This window comes from Pseudorasbora parva, chromosome 14, assembly GCF_024679245.1.
Source record: "Pseudorasbora parva isolate DD20220531a chromosome 14, ASM2467924v1, whole genome shotgun sequence".
Taxonomy (NCBI): Eukaryota; Metazoa; Chordata; class Actinopteri; order Cypriniformes; family Gobionidae; genus Pseudorasbora; species Pseudorasbora parva.
In genome coordinates, this window is record NC_090185.1 from 41,881,716 (window position 1) to 41,897,751 (window position 16,036).

Consider the following 16,036-nt stretch of genomic DNA (forward strand, 5'->3'; position numbering starts at 1 on the left):
GGTTTTAGGTACCATTTAAGTGGTTTGGCTTTTAGCTGTGTTCATCGCCATAGTAACTTGCGCTCCACAGCTAACCTGCTCTGGGGCAGGTTATGTTCTGGATAAGAGATCTCAAACTGAAATTGGGCCAATCAGCTGTGAGTAAAGGGACACACCTCTGATGCAATAAAGTCACTCCCCCTGTTTCTACTCCAAATTAAAGGCCACTACATAGAAAATGTTTTTTAAAGACTAAAGCGTCTCAAATTTAACTACTGTAAATCATGAACTAATAATTTTGAATGATTTAGATATAATTTATGTAATTATTATACCCTTAATCAATTACACATTTATCATTTTAGTTAATCAATCATTAATAGGCACTTTGTTACAATTAATATAAATAGCCTACATAAAGTCATATAAATAAGCTTTAAAATAAATAAATAAAACAATTAAAAAAAGAAGCTTACTGAGCTTAAATGTTCAATTTTCTCTATTCTCTATTTTCTCTCTTCATGGCGGTTCAAGGGCCCCTGGCCATGAGTCTTAGGCTGCATTTACACTGCAGGTCTTAATGCACTATTCCGATTTGGTGACTTTATCCAATTTTTTTGATGACCCGCTTACATCATCTTTTCAAAAGCCACCCATATCTGATATTTGCATTTACACTGTACACTGGCAAAACAGCCCAAGACGTTCTTAACCGGTGAAAGGAAGTAAAACAGTGCGATATGCAGTGGACACAGACAAAATGATTGCACAATGTTTTGCTGTCTGCTCTGTTCCACACATCTTTAAAGGTCGGCAAAACATTTCTTTCTTAAGGCGGAGAAAAAGAGGAGAGCCCTTGATGGGGTTGCCAGGTTTTGACAACAAAACCCGCCCAATTGCAACTCAAAACTGTGTTAAAGTACCCAATTCCGCATGAAAACCGCAGACTTGACAACACTGGATCGCAGTTTGTGTCCACCTGAGTTGACATTATTCGCCTCCGTCCTTTTTTCAATGACGTATGACTCGCATTTACTGGGGAATATCCGATCTGACTGCTTACATGGCAGACGCTAATGCACACATCCGAATCATATCGGATTTATTACCACATATGAGTGAGGCCTGAATCTGATCTGAGGATTTCGAAATTCATGCGTTTTTTTACTGCTTACGTGTTCACATATGTCATATCCGATCTGTGCCACATGAGAGGAAAAAAATCGGAATTGGGTCACTTAAACCATGCAGTGTAAATGGGGCCTTAGAGCGCCTAGGCAGGACATGAGTCTTAGGGCGCCTAGGCAGAACCAGAGCCCCACCCACGTGTCCCACCCACAGGTACATACAACCTGCCCCTAAAAAAATGATTTGCCAAATTTAGGGGTGGATTGGAGGGCTTGTGGACTGGGGCAGGATTGTGGGTGGGAGCAGGCTCGTGGGCGGCAGGAGTTTAATTTTTCAGCTAAACAAAATTCTTATTACAAGTGGTTCCTCTACTCATGCTTATCACATTTAATATCTTACCCCCATTATGAAATGTACTGTAATCCATTTATTCACTACTCCTTTAAATTTTGCCCAATTCCTACCAAAATAGGCTTAGATGATCACTGGTCCAAATCACTGGACTGGAATTGTGATATTCCTTTTTGTTTAAAATGTATGATGTGAATTTAACAATGGTTACCAAACTTTTTGAAACAAAACTCTGAATCAGCATCATGATCTGAGGGTACATACAACATTTAGGGAAAAAGCCACCTATTATGGGTCATGAGATTTTTTTTTTTTTTTTTTTAAATGTTCTTGGTATCTGCAGATTCATTGGGTCATGCTGAATCTGTCTATACTAATTTTGGATCAGACAAATAGCATCTATTTTAAAATTTGACATAAGCAGTGATCATTTTTAAATGCTTTTACATATCAACACAACATTTGGTAGGGTTTATTTGCATCAGCACTTCCTGAAGGCACCTGAGAAGTTTTAACACATCACCATCTAGTGTTCCAGAGATATAATGTTTTATGCAAAAACTTTAACATTGTTCAGAATGCTTTTCTCTGTCATTACTTTCCTTGGTTTATCCCAATTCTGACAATAACAAATTTGTCATTTTCCATCAGTTCGTCTATGCTCAATATCAATTGAAAAAACTGTTTTTTTGTTTTTTTTTTATGTAAGTTTAGTCCAAAATCTAGTCAGTAGATCTTTAAACCAAGCCCAATAATAATTATGAATGGATTTTGGAGCTGTGGTGCAGCAATGAATAGAATTTCAGTCTCATGCAAATATGTCCTGTTATGACAATTTTAAAGCACCATTTTCCTCTCTTACCAGCCTGCATTAATATTGCAACATTTTAGATTATTTTTAAGACATTACATTTCTTCTCTTTTATATATTCAATCTCTTTCTTCCCAGATGTGTTTTTCTCTCTCTGCTTGGCACTGATGGTGGCGAGTCTTCTGGAGACAATTCTCATTGTAAATATTCAGTGTGGCTCCATTAACTATGGACCGTTACCTCGATGGGTCAAGGTGCTTTTCCTCAACTACCTAGCTAGACTTGTTTTTTTAAGCAAGAAACCCAGTGATGACCAAAACTGTGATCCTGCAGGTGAGTCTTACCATAAAGGATTAAATAAGTCTGTCTAGTGTCATTTATAAAATTAAAACCTGCCAGATAAATGTTTGGATGTTGTTTTGCTGTGGTGACCCGAATCATTACTAAATGTATTCTATTCATGTATAAAAATTAATTTCAACACCTTCTCTTGAACCTGTAGAGCAGATAACTGAGACCAAATGCTGTGATCCTGGAGTTGACACCCCTCAGAGCAAAGCGGTCCATATGACATCTCCTTCTCTTCAGGAACTGAGGAAGATAAGCCATGAGTTACTATCCATCCGTCATCAGGTCGAGAAACATTTGAAAACTGATGAGAGCACCGATGAGTGGGTACATTTGGGTCAAGTCATTGATCGCTTGCTTTTTGGGCTGTATATTATCTTCCTCTTAGTGAGTTTCGTCACTATTTTTGTCATTTGGCTGTCCTGGTACCACAAAAATACATCATCAATATAAATTAACTACATGAACATGATTGCTGTATATGCATCACTGAAAGTTGCCATTTATTAAATTAAATAGTCTGTAATGCAAATATTCTGCCAATGTTAAGTTATGTACTTCTGTATTTGTATTTACTGTTTTTTGTATCTCAACTGATTATTCAGCATACATGCATGTTGTTGTTTTTTAGAAGTAACTAGGTAATAAGTTTATAAGTTATGATGTGATGAGTTCCTGACAAAAGTTTAGTATAGCAGTGGAAAATTAAATGAAGCACTGTAAAAACATCCTTCCTATGTGTTAATATGACAAATGGCTATGCAGTTTTAGATAACTGTATGTGAATGAGAGTTTATATAAAGATACAGTTAATGATTTCTGTTTTTGGAAATCACTGGTTGGTTGGGGAACATATTGCAAAACAAAAATTCCTTCTTTCTTTTGTTTGAAACTAGTTGAAAAAATGAATAAATTAAGCAACAGATATGTATGATTTTTGAAATGTGCTACTTTTTCATTTTGAAGGAGCTACCTTCATCATAAAAACTATAGAAAAGAGTCCAACCAAGACATGACCCTGACTTTTTTCAAGGATGAAGTGGCTTTACACAAAACATGAATTGTTACACCATGGATGTCCACCTTCTCATTACATTTCAGCACACAAGTACATCCTTTACATGCTTGCATTTAAAACTATATCAAAAATCATTAGTGTATTAAATATGGTCACACTATTATTGTAATTGTTGGGGTGCGCAGGAACAGGCTGAAGACTCAGAAGATAATAAGCAAACATAATTTTTAATCCAAATTTCACAAAAAACTGAAAATAGGTAACGGGAATCCAACTTAGCATAACAGTGACTAGACAAGACACATTGTCCCAATGTGAAAGCTGTACAGTTCGTAGGCTACATTCGAAGTGCTATTGCGTCACAGTGACGCAACACAGGCCATTCCAGCTTTCGAAGACAGAATGCTTTACCGTGGTGCAACTAATGCTGCTGCAATTTCAAAGCGACTTCAAAATGTGCCCTCCATTTATCAGGTAAAGGAAGGGTAATGCAGGTGGACCCTTTTGCAGCCAACCTATCCTAGAATTCATACCACACTAGCGACAACAAGATTTGTATAGACTGGTCTGAATTCCCACATCACACGATGAGATTTCTTGCAGCGTGGGATTTCATTTTCTGCGGTCGGAAACTCTGGTGTACTTTGGACAGCAGTGGGCGGTCTGAATATAGCCCGGGTGCGCCAGACACAACAGCGCAACCGCGCTTGAACATCCACACAGTTCCCTGCTCTAAGCAACCTTACAAAATAATATTTAAATTTACAATTTTAACTAATATTTTTTTTTATTTCTCAACCATTCTCTCAAGAACAGGAATCAGTCTGTCCATTCTCCCCGGTTTTGCTCTGTCTTTTTTCTTTTATCTTTCGTTTTTCCCTGCACTTTCTTTAAATACAAATTAGAGATCTACGTGGGGTTGTTTATTTTTTCTTATAGAATCTATTCCACACCCTCTCACTCATGTTTAATTTTGACTCAGTGATCACTAGCTAAAAGGATTTTATTCCCGACCCGACCAATCCCGATAAATTTAGGTTTTGTGTCCAAAATCTTTGACAGAAAATTATTTGATTAGCTGAGTACTCTCCACCTGTGTCAATTATCTGAAAGCCCTCCTCCCGAATCTTTGTTAATAAACATTGTTTCATGAGTTTCACACTTACATGTAATTATATAGAGTAAATTTAAATGCAAATTTGGCGTGCTGTCCGGGGGGAGGGATTCAAGCTCGAACTTGGCCCGAATCCAGAGTACCCCCCAAAAAATGCTAAAGAGTAAAGGACAGCCACCTGGCTAAATACCCCCCAAAAGAGCTGAGCTTGGCGGGCTGGCATTCGAGAAGGGGCCTAGTTGCTTGACCAGGAGGCCCCTGGAGTTGGTTTGTGGTTCATGGCTGGGAGATTGCCTAAAATAAGAAAAAAACCGAAAAAGAGAAACATGGGAGAGACAACAACAATAACAAAATTCATTGCTGTGTGAAAACATTCCACTCTTTCATGCTGCGTGAAAACATTCCACTCTCTCACTCTGCGTGGAAACATTCCACTCTTTCACTCTGGTTGAAACATTCCTCTCTTCCACTCTGAGTGGAAATATTCCACTCTTTCAGTCTTCGTGGAAACATTCCACTCTTTCACTCTTCGCAGAAACATTCCACTATTTCAAGCTTTGTTGAAACCTTCCACTCTTTCATGCCTGTGTGGAAACCTTCCACTCTTTCGTGCTGCCTGGGAACTTCCCACTGACTTGCTGCATGTAAACATGCTGAAAAACATGAAAGAAAACGTCTCAGGTTACGTATGTAACCATGGTTCCATGAGAGGGAACGAGACATGGCGTCGAAACGCTAGGGGAACGCCTCTGCGTGATGCGTCAAGAAGCACTCGTGAAATCAGTCCAATAGCGGGGAGATACGTAAATAGGCGGGTGACGTCATCGACCAGGAAGCTATAAAGCACACCCGGACCAAACAGTCATTAGCTTCTGAAAAAGCCAAACAAATCGATCACAGGCATGCCCGGAGTATGGCATAATGACGCCGCATCTCATTCCCTCTCAGGGAACCATGGTTACATACGTAACCTGAGACGTTCCCTATCTCGAGGGAACTTCGAGCTGCGTCGAAACGCTAGGGGAACTCAATACCCATGCCGCCAGAGTCCCAAATGTCTGTATGTGTGAATTTAACCCAGAAACACCCGGAACCCGGGGTAGAGGCCACATCTAGATTATAGAACCTCACAAATGTATGTGGAGAGGACCACCCAGCCGCATCACATACCTCTGACAATGAAACTCCCGAAATAAGAGCCATAGAGGCAGCCATACTCCTGGTGGAGTGGGCGTGGACCCTCATTGGTGAAGGCTATCCGGCCGACTCGTAAGCGAGCAAAATAGCCTCGATTATCCACTTGCTAAGCGTCTGCTTTGAAGCCGGTTTTCCCTTACTCGGGGACCCAAAACACACAAACAACTGTTCTGACTTTTGCCACAGGGCAGCTCTGTGGACATATGCATCTAGGGCCCTGACCGGACACAGCAGATTTAGCTTCTCTTGGTCTTGGTTTGTGAAAGGAGGCAGACAGAAAGCCTGCAGCATTACTGGTCCCGGCACCTTAGTCAGGACCTTGGGAACATATCCTTCTCTCGGGAAGAGAAATGCTTTTACCATTCCTGGTGCAAACTCAAGGCAAGAGGGTGCCACTGACAGAGCCTGTAGGTCTCCTACTGTAGGTCTCCTGTAGGCTATCAATAAGAGCTGAGCCCCGTCCCGGCGGACTCTCTCCAGCACTCCTGGGAGCAACGCCAGAGGGGGAAAGGCGTACAAACGCAGCCTCGGCCACGTCTGTACCATTGCGTCCACACCCCAGCGGGGCTGGATGTGTGAGGGAGAAAAATGCTGGACAGTGTGTTGTCTCTCGAGACGCAAACAGATCCACCTGGGCTCGCCCGAAGCGGATCCATAGCTCCTCCACCACCTCGGGGTGGAGTCTCCATTCTCCCGGCACGTCTCCCTGCCTCGACAGGGGGTCTGCCGCTACATTCAGGACCCCCGGGATGTACATCGCCCTGAGCGAGAGCATCTTGCCTTGGGCCCATGTTAGCATTTGATGCGTCAGCTTCCACAACCGACGCGATCTCAACCCCCCCTGGTGATTTATGTACGAGACCACCGAAGTGTTGTCTGACCGAACTAACACATGGCGGCCCCCCAGGTCTGGGAGAAAGTGTTTGAGTGATCGAAACACGGCCATCAGCTTCAGCTGGTTTATGTGCCAGGAGAGCTGATGGCCGCTCCACAGACCCTGGGCCGAGCGGCCACTCATGACTGCTCCCCAGCCAGTTAAGGCATCCGTTGTTAGCGTTACGCGATGACAAGGAGCCCCCAGAACTGGACCTTGGGATCGGAACCAAGGATCTTTCCACTTCACCAAGGCACGTAGGCAGCGCCGCGTGACCTTGATCAAGCGAAGCGGGTTTCCCCTCGGGGAGAACCCCTTGGTCCTGAGCCACCACTGTAGAGGTCTCATGTACAGCAGGCCAAAAGGTATCACGTTGGACGCTGCTGCCATCAGCCCCAACACTCTCTGAAAGTGTTTGACAGTGAGTGACTGACCTAGCTTTATCTGGTTGACGGTATTTAGGATCATTTTTATCCTGGGCGGAGATAGCCGAGCTGACATCGTTCTCGTGTCCCAAACTACCCCCAGAAAAATAATGCTCTGCTGAGGTGCCAACACACTTTTCTTTTCGTTCAACCTTAGCCCCAACACTCTCATGTGGGCAAGAACAGCATCTTGATGCTGAACTGCCAGCTGTTTCGACTGCGCTAACACCAGCCAATCGTCGATGTAATTGAGCACGTGGATGCCCTGGAGTCGTAACGGAGCCAGAGCTGCATCCACGCACTTCGTGAAAGTGCGGGGCGATAAAGCTAGACCGAATGGCTGCACTCGATATTGTTACGCTTTTCCCCCAAACGCGAACCTGAGGAACTGTCTGTGCTGCGGAAGGATGGAGATGTGGAAGTAGGCATCTTTTAGGTCTATCGTGACGCACCAGTCCTCGGACCTGATGTGACACACGGTCTGTTTTATCGTGAGCATTTTGAATTTTAATTTCTTTACTGCTCTCCTTAGTTGACGCAGATCTAAGATAGGCCTTAACCCCCCATCTTTCTTTGGAACTATGAAGTACCGGCTGTAAAACCCAGACTCTCTGCAGCGGGGAGGGACCCGTTCTATAGCCTCTTTTCGCAGGAGAGTCTGTACCTCTTGTTCCATGACCAGAGCCTGCTCGGGGCTTACTACATAGTAGTAACCCCGCTGAACACGGGCAGGTGTAACCCGAATTTAATTCTGTACCCTTTTTCTATTGTACGCAGGACCCATTCTGAGATATTCGGCAGAAGTTTCCACGCTGCCAGAAAATCTACTAAGGGAACCAGCCTCTCGAGGCTGGTCTCTGGATTCTCCTGGGTGGTCAGCCTGGTGTATGGAATATGATAAGCAGATATCGCCGACACACACTTTCAGTGTCGAAGGGGATAACCCTGCGGATAATTTTTAGTGTGTAGCAACCGAACTGACCGCCCAGGGGCCCTGGCGAGAGGGAGCGAACATCCCCACGCCGCTACGTTTCCGGGCGGACATGGAGATATATGTTCGCCGGGGACCGCCGCGCCCTGAAGCACCAATGGTGGCAGGGTTGGCAGACCGGCCCCCCGATGGCACCGGGAGAGAGCGGGCGCCTCGGTGAGCAGCCCCAGGGGGATATGATTTTCGGGGGAGAAATCTCTGGAATGCCGCCGCCTGTTTACTGGCCTCTTGGTAACGGTCGACGACCGTTACCAGCTGCGGGAACTTCTGCCTCAGCGCGAGCGGAAGAATCCGGAGAGCGTGCTTCCAACGAGCTGAGGCTTGAGATCCAGCGGGTAAGGGCAGAGATAGGGGATCACCCGTCTCTAACCCCGCCACTAGATCTAACTGCGATCCCCAGGACGCGAGCCTTCGCTGCGCCTCGGCAACAGCGGGACCCGAGCCCTGAGGACCGTGAGCCAAAGCACTCTCCTCGAAGAGTGCCCGGCGTGATCTTAGTGTACATTGGGAGTCTCTCGCAATGTTCTAAGCCAACCCCCTCGAGAGCTGACTGGGCATGCTCGTGCCCCAAACACATTACACACAGGTCGTGTGTATCCCCACCCGTGATGTAACGTGGGCAGGGAGTAACACAGCGCCTGAACTGACTAGACATATTTTCTTTTTGTTTGAACACACACACAATAAATGGACATACAATTCACACAGAGCGCTTTGTGAAGGCACAGAAGCTAATGGTTGTTTGGTCCGGGTGTTTTTTATAGCTTCCTGGTCGATGACGTCACCCGCCTATGAAGTATCTCCCCGCTATTGGACTGATTTCACGAGTGCTTCATAACGCATCACGCAGAGGCGTTCCCCTAGCGTTTCGACACAGCTCGAAGTTCCCTTGAGATAGGGAAACGTGTTTGACTGGGAGATTTCTCGCTGCTTCCGCTGGGAGACCAATGCTCACTTGATGGAGAGAAAAGAGGTTGAATTTTTAAAGCGATGGCGAGTTCCAAACATCTAAGAAAACCAAAAAGTTAGGATAAACTTAGCGTTAAGTGTTCTGGGGGTATTGAGAGGTTGGTAGCCTGTGCGGAGTGTACAAATACATTTGTGGAGGATGTCTAGTGTTATATCTTTGATGGAGAGAAAAATCAGGGAACGGTATATTGTAGGAGACGTGGGATGCTCTAAAGTTTCTCCAAACGATCACATAGGATTGCAGGGTCCTAGGAGAAACCACTTGGAGGATGGTGTCGAGCGATGCGTTGAGGAGGGGTTTTAATGGGTGGGTTACGGGAATATAAGTTGCGAATAGTGAGGTATTGGAGTTGTGAATTTGTCCGTCTCTGGAACCAGAGTCCTTGAATATCTGAAATAGAAAACGAAATAGGGAGACAGCAACTTGGTTTCTGGTCCAGGGACATGTTTAGCAATTATGACAACATATTGCTAAATAAATTATAATTGATCGCAATATAATATTGATTATTATAATATTATAATTATAATAATATTGAAATTATAATATTGATAATAATATTGATCGCAAGCTGAAATCCAAGTGAGGCACCATAGAAGTGGCATCATAGCAGGTGCATGGGAACAGCCTTTATTTATGCAATGCACCATTGTGCCGTTGTTGCAATGCCCTAAAATGCTTTTAGTGGCCCCTAATTTTCCCCTAAAGGAATGAGCTACTATAAGCGGTTAAAGCTTGAATGAGGACTGTGTTATGCTGAGGACTGTGTTATGTCCTGGAGCTGCGGTGGGCATGGAGAAGCGAACTAACTACCTTGATGAAATCCACCGAACCGATTGAGGGGGTAGTGTCTGTGAACAATTGGATGTCGATGGGGTATGAAATGAGATAGCTATAGAAAAAAGATAAGACGTTTCATTGATTTAGAAATATTAACCATAACCTGAGTTTATCACAACATGCTTGAGTTATGGAGATGGGATCCTCTAGCGAGTGGACGGAGGACACGAGCGAGAGGAGATGAAATATGAAGGAGCAATCCTGCGGAATGATGTGTAGTGCGAAGTTGAAATTGTCGAGCAGGGATAGAAGTTTACGTTTTGAATAATTGGATTTTCGAGGAGAGCAGAAGAGCAAGAATTAGCCAGAGAAAATGGGGGAGAAAAAGGGAACTGCTGTGGCAGAGGAGAAAATTAGTTAGAGAAACGGAACTCCTATGGGAGAGGAGGAAACAGCACTGCTGATGCAGTGGAGACAATTATTCAGAGAAACTGAGCTCTTGTGGAAGCAGAGGAAAACAGCACTGCTTGTGGAGAAAATTAGCCAGAGAAAATTATCTCCTGCAGGAGAGAAAAAAAGAGAGAAAAAGTTAGATGGGCAAATGGGGAAACACATTTGTGTAACCAGATCAGACTCTTTTGAAATGTAGGCCTGTATGCCTTATTATTGCAAAATGATCATTAAAATTCATATGAGGGACATAAAATACAGCTTTACAACTGTTTACGACATATGAAGATATAAATCACGGACAGTAATAAAACAAGCTTCGCATAAATGTCCAAAATGCTCTAAAGCATTCTGAAGCTCTGTTTGCAAGCCAGTAGAACACAACAGTGCCACGTTCAGATTTTGAAACGTGAACGCTCACATTTATTAAATGAAATCATAGCCTTTGAATTTTGAATATAGGTTCTCATCCTTAAAATATGAGATTGTGTCCAGTACTCATTAATATGCTTGTTATACAATAGCCTAACCTACTGTAAGGTATTGAGGTTACTTTTTTTAACCTGTTAAGCTGAATCCCCAATCCCTTTTGAAAAAAATCTAAGAAAGGCATTCTCAGACTAAAACAAATAGAGTTTGTGAATCCTTTGCACTAAAAGCATAATTATGGTCTCATTTGAAAGCAGACACCTGGCAGTTTACTGTAAAGTCAAAATGATAATATTTTTTATAATCAAAAATAGCTATAATAAGCTTCAAAGTTTTGTAAAGTTATTAGAAATGTATTTGTATGAAATATCTTTATGAAAATAAAATTGAAGTTGGCCTTGTAGCAATCTAGAAATGCACTACAGCTAAAGCCACAAGTCTGACCATGTTATATTTAAGATCTGAAGATGATCAGTCTAAAACTCTGAATTTTATTAAATGTTTTACAAGATCGTTTCATGTGATTTTATTTTGAGATATCTCTAAAATATCAACTTATGTTTATTGCCATGTCTTCTCAGATTTCATTCAGTATTGACTCTATTGTTTAGAGGTGCAAACTGCCCCATTCAGTTTGTCTCCCCGGCACACATTCACACTTCTGCGGACTGGTTATGGCTCTAATTATTATTCTTTTGTCTGCATTGTAATTACTAACGACTCTCTATTCAAACTGTTCTATTCAAACCTCATTTTTTAAATCAAACCTCTCACTTTACTTTCCTTGACTCTATCAGATGCATTTCGTCCAAATAAGTATTTCAGTAGTTTTACATTTAGAAAATGTTCATAAAAAAATAAGTCTTTACTCAGTGGCAGGTGCATCTAGGGCAAGCAAGCATGTTAGCTTAGCACACCAGAAAAACAACAATTTATACGATTAAAATCATGTTTTATTCAAAACTTGCTTCATATCATTTTATAATTTATAAGTAGAGTGTTTTATATAACAATCTGTGATCTCATGTAGTTTCGGGTCAAAAAATCTGACAGAAAATATACAATGCTAAAAGCTATGTGGAATAGCATTGCATTATAAATATAATCTATTATGAAACCACCCAACATGGCATAAAGAACACAGACCAACCATATATTGCAGCGATTTTGTGTTTATTATCTTCAAACGTGTCTATCTGCATGAAATAGCGATCTGACGATCTCTGGAAGCTGTTTTGGTTATGTCCATAGACAGTAAAAGAAATGGACTGAGCGATCCCATTGACGTCAACGGCGAAATAATGAAGTCAACCTAGGGGCACTCACTTCCTGATGGCTGAGTGAACTGCGCCGGCTCAGACTGAGCTTGAGGACGTAGATGTGACGTGAGCCTCCTGTCTGACAGCTGTAGGTCTTCTAGTAGTTGTGGAAGGTGAAAGCTGAATCACGTTATTTAAATGTTTTCTCCCGTTGCTTTTGGCTCACTATGGGCTTCTTCCCATTCTTCCCCCTTGACTTTATCAGACTTTATGTCTCCACGTCCCCCCGACTGCCTCATAGACAGTAAAGATTGCCTGCGAGCGTCTCTTCAGGTCTATACAGTAATTTCTCAACTGTGCGACAGAGTCGCGTTGGTTATGACGCAATCGTTAGCCTATTTTTACAAAAACAGCTTCTGCGGGGCGATAGTGTAAGATACAAGGTAATGGAGCCTTTTATGCATTGTCGTGTTTCTTTAGAAATAAACAATGGACAAATGGAGTCTTTAAACGCCTCAGATGTAAAGTTATTCACTGTCAGTGTGAAGTGACTCAAAAATGAATGGGAGTCAATGGGATGCTAACAGCAGGTGATGGCTTGGTTAGCAATGGCAGCCCCTAGGGGTGGAACGCTTTCCGAGCGCTATATTACCCCCTTGGTTATGTCAGATACTTCCTGAATGTCACATGGTGTGTCTGTTCTTCATGAGCCATATATGGAGTGAATTTTCAGTAGTACAGCTTTGCAGCGCCCTCCGGCTGCCAGAATGAATTGAAAACCAAGCCTGAAGTCTCCCTCTCATTTAATGAAGCTTTCGCGCCTCGATCGCCCCCCGGTGACCAGTCCCAGTATAGCCGCCCCTCTGTGTTTTCTAAAGGATGCTAGGCAAACTAAATAATAAAATTACACTTCTAATATTTTTTCCCCAAAGTTAGTTTATGTCACTGAAGGCAGATTTCATTTCAAGTGTTCGTTTTTAAAATGCCGTGCAGGCCGCCTAAAAGCTTCAAATCTGCCAAGCGGAAACGGATGATGTCGAGTCATCCATATTTTTTTACGGTCTATGTTGAAAACACAGCACATCACAGTCTACTAAGCTCATATTGATACATTCACGGATTTTGGATAAAGATTTAATAAATAATACTTCTCTGTATAGAAATTTGACTCAAACATATGAGAATCTATCAATATTTCTCCACATCTGCACACATTTGAAGTAAAAGCCCTGAGGAAAGTTGTTTTGTCAAGAGTCTTCATGACGACCACAGAGGAGTTTTTTATGAATGGAAGCAAATGACGCGCATATTACAATCAAAAGGTAGCGACGCCGATGATCATATTCATAACTCCTGGCACATATTAACACATTACGGTCACTATAAGACTTTGAGAATAAAACAGGGGTAAAAAAAATTCAACGTTAGTCTTAGATCTTTTTAATGATGTATAGTTGAAGTATAGTGAAGCCCCGACGTTGAGGCTCTGCCGCATGGGACGGTAAGAAGCGCTCATCAAGTTTACTTTTTCTTTGATGAGGCTGAGATCTTTCAACTGGACAGTCGATATTTAACCTGGCCACCGCCCTCGTGAGCACCTCAACTAGCGCCTCACCAGCGGGTGACTGAAGTGGCGATTCTTCAGTCGCGATGCTCTCAACGTCAACCTCCTCAGAGCTGGATAGTTGGAGCACCGGTGCCCCGCCCAGGGAGGAAGAAACCGCAGGGCGGGCTTCCAAACCCTGAGACGAGGCACTGGATCGCACAGGTGAGGGCTGAGATAAGGCTGGGCCCATCTCAAACCCTTCTGTGAGATCCATTTGTGAACCCCACAACTGAAGCCGCCGCTCTGCCTCAGCAGCAGCGGGACCCGAGCCGCAGGGGAACACGAGCCGAGGCACCTTCCTTGAAGAGTGCCCGGCGGGAGCGCAGCGTTCTTAGTGGAAGCTGCTCACAATGCTCACAAGCAGCCCCCTCGAGAGCTGCCTGGGCATGCTGCGCTCCCAAACAGACAACACACATAGAATGTGTATCCCCACCCATGATGTAATGAGGGCAGGGATGAACACATCTAGTAAATTGCTGTTCACTCAACATTTTTCTTCCTTTTTTCTCTTTATGTTATATATATTTATCTAGGGTTGGGCATCGTTTTGATTTGAACGATTCTGATTCCGATTCCGATTCTTACTTTCGATTCCAGTTCTTTTCGATTCTCGATTCTGATTCTTTGAGGGGTGGAGTCAAAACATGTCACATCGATATTCAATGCTATTTTCAATACAACGGGGGAAAAACGCTGCATATACTGTCACCAATTTGATGATAACCAATTTGCGCATCACACCTAGGCAACATTGATGCATGTGATCAATAGGGAACTGCTTAATCATATCAATAGGCGGTTGGCAAAATGGGGATCTGTCTGAAAGGAGGTGGTGTTCCTCCTGCGTCTTCTCTCTGAATGACCTATCTGTTCTGAGATTTAGGTTACTGACATCAGGATATATTACGCGATGGCCATCCCACAAACCGTTTTGTGTACACTTATCACAGCCATAATACCCTGAATACTGTTTGATACTTTTCACCAAAGCCTTGGCGGGAGCGTCACAGGTCAAAGAGCATAGAGACACTTTGATTTTTTCATTTCCAAATTCTAAACCAGTTTCCATCAAATTAGAGAGATCCCTGACAACATTGTCCAGAAATTTGAGGTCCCGCAGCGGAAAGCAAATGGGAAAAATGAATAAGGAGACAAATTAATTTTACACAGAACAGGCCAAAGTGACAAACTGATACTTTTAAATAGAGGTAAACCATCAAAGAAATGTCTAATTCCCTAAGCTTGCTTAAAACACTATGGGGATACATTTTCAAGTGCTTCAAAAGTTGTTCTTTGCAATCAAGGTACACATATTGCATGTCAGATTTTACCTGCAAGTTTACACTCTCACAAGTCTAAAGTAAAGTTCTTGCTGTTTTGGGAAGCTCTCTATGCCCATTTTTCCTAATAATCTTTAACAGTGAATTAACTGCATTATGCTTGATTTGGAATTCACTGGTCCACTGCGAAAGTCTCTGACATCTGACATCTGCATAGATTCTGCATGTGTTGAGTCAGGGTTTTTTTTTTAAATCTTTTTGCTCTTTTCCAGCATTTGGTATAGGCCTGATTTTTTCTTTGCATAATTCTATTTGAATATATATTTGAGTTGATGTATTAAAAAAGAAACTGGGGTCCAAAAATAGAAGCTATGAGGCAAAAACAAAAAACAAAAATTAAGATCATACCCAGTGGTCTATGCGCATGCTCCAACTCTTCTTCTCCATTCTAGCGTATCTCTGTGTCAAAATTACAACACTGCAAACTGGTCTGGCATGTACAATACATTGTGTTGAGTCGGTTTGAGTGGTTTCGTGTGGACACAGATTTTTTTTTACTGAATTAAACTTGATATATGCATATGCAAGAGTAAGAGTTGAACATTTGAGTAAACATTTTAGCATCATAGTCATATACAGTATATAGACATAGTATACCATATACAATTGTAGACAATTGCATGTGTCTTAACCTCAGCTTTGAGTATGCAAAAGTATGTTCCACCACAGACACCCCAGTTACCACCATATTTATTTTTGACACACAATAGATATTTTGCATGCTGGGCTTTTTTCTCAAATGTCTGATATTTCCAGAAGGTTTAAAAGTACAATGTTGAGTTTTGCGAAAGCGTTTATTGCCAGCAGAAGCCGGACGACCTATTCATATTTGCCTAAGCAAATCAGTTATTTGTATTTAGGATACATATGCTACATTCTAGCACATTACCTGTCAAACTGAGAAATGATTCTGAAATTAAAATCTATGGGTCACTGATAGTCACATTACTGACCAAGAAATGGATA